The sequence below is a fragment of the Rhagoletis pomonella genome, unplaced genomic scaffold (assembly GCF_013731165.1).
Source record: "Rhagoletis pomonella isolate Grant_MI unplaced genomic scaffold, Rhpom_1.0 Rhpom_scaffold_00001, whole genome shotgun sequence".
Lineage (NCBI taxonomy): Eukaryota > Metazoa > Arthropoda > Insecta > Diptera > Tephritidae > Rhagoletis > Rhagoletis pomonella.
Genome location: NW_023458555.1, coordinates 46,275,430 through 46,277,049, shown reverse-complemented (window position 1 = coordinate 46,277,049; position 1,620 = coordinate 46,275,430).

The following is a 1,620-nucleotide window of genomic DNA, read 5'->3' as shown; positions in this document are numbered from 1 at the left end:
TTCCCTATTGGATTATTTATGATACGTTTTAGGAAATTATTCAGCAAGTTTTTTAAAGATTTGAATGTTTTTTAACACCGAAATTGAGAAAATGTTGTCTGTTGGCGTCATGCGGCAAATGCTTATTTCAAGACATCCAAGTGTCCACACACAAAAACTTGCAATCATATTGCTCCTCAAAATGACAGTTGTTAGGTCATCGGTGTTTGCTTGTGGAGTTCTGCGGTCATTTTAATTACATTTGCACAACAAATTATTGAAAATCACTTAAAAATCACTGAAATAAACCACCGACAAAATACACATAAAGAAAGAAGCAAAACAGAAATAGCAAGCTTAAAAATTACGAATGTCACACACTTTTCTCAATTGCTATTACAAATGGCTGCTTCTCAACCGGCAGCTCTGTTCTAATTGGTTCATGGGTGTGTATAGTATCAAATAGTTAGTACTAGATTGTGATGGAACTTGCCAATTTTTACTGGAAAAGTGTATAATAACCAAAAAATTTTGCAAGAGAGCACTGAATCGAGAGTGTAATAACACGGAAGAGTTACATATTCTTGCTAGTGCAAGTTTTACTTATAGAAAATAGCTAGGAGAAGAAGAGCGGAAGAAGAACAAGAATAAATGTCAAAAGCCGACATATGTTGAATTGGTTGATCGTAAGCATATGACATATGAGTGGACATTAAAATATATACATAAATTAAAAATTAAAATATTAGGTTCTTTCCCGTACGCAACGAGGGATCCCACGGGTGCCCAAAACAACCCAGAAATCATTGGAACGTATTGGATCGTAAGTGTCTTCTTCTTCCTGCCAGAAACAGCCAGGACTTTTTCTCCTGGTAAAAGCCCTGTATGCAGCTCTCAAGAAAATGCTCAAGAAAAAATTGCCATTTGGGGTGTTCACAGTTCGTTCCAAATAGTGTCTCAAAATGTAGACGTCTACATTTTAAGACGTTTTCTAACCGTAAAATCTGTGGTGTTGTTGTTTCCCATACAAAATTGGAAAACGACGCCGTCTACATTTTGTCACACTCAAAGGTATGTTTTTTACGCGTCTACATTTTGCAACCTCGCAGCAGGGTTGCATTATGGCAATACCAATCACATTTTTTTATTTATTGGGCACGTTTTCCGTATTTGCATTTAATTTGAGCGCAATTTTTGATGAAAAGAAACAAATCAAGGAAAAGGAATAACAAATATAACGAATTGGTAATTAAGTTAAATAATTACAATTTTTCAGAAACAAAATCGAAAGGCGACATATAAACAATGCACGCAAACAAGAAATGTCTGGCAACACCAGCAAAGTTTTGAGACGATTTTGCGACGACTGCTAGAAAGGGGTGCTCACAGTTTGATGCTAAAAGTGTCTCAAAATGTAGACGTCTACATTTTCAGACACAATTTGGAACGAACTGTGAACACCCCAATTATTTCGCGTGTGTGTCCAAGAATTTTTACATTTTTGATACTACACAGCCTGTTGCCTCACTCTTTCCTGAAGAAATAATGCAACGGGCATATATTTCTGTTGCAAACCTGGGTTGCCTTGTGCTCTTTTTTCACAAAAAACTTTAGAAAACCGTAGTAGAAAGCGTAGTATAT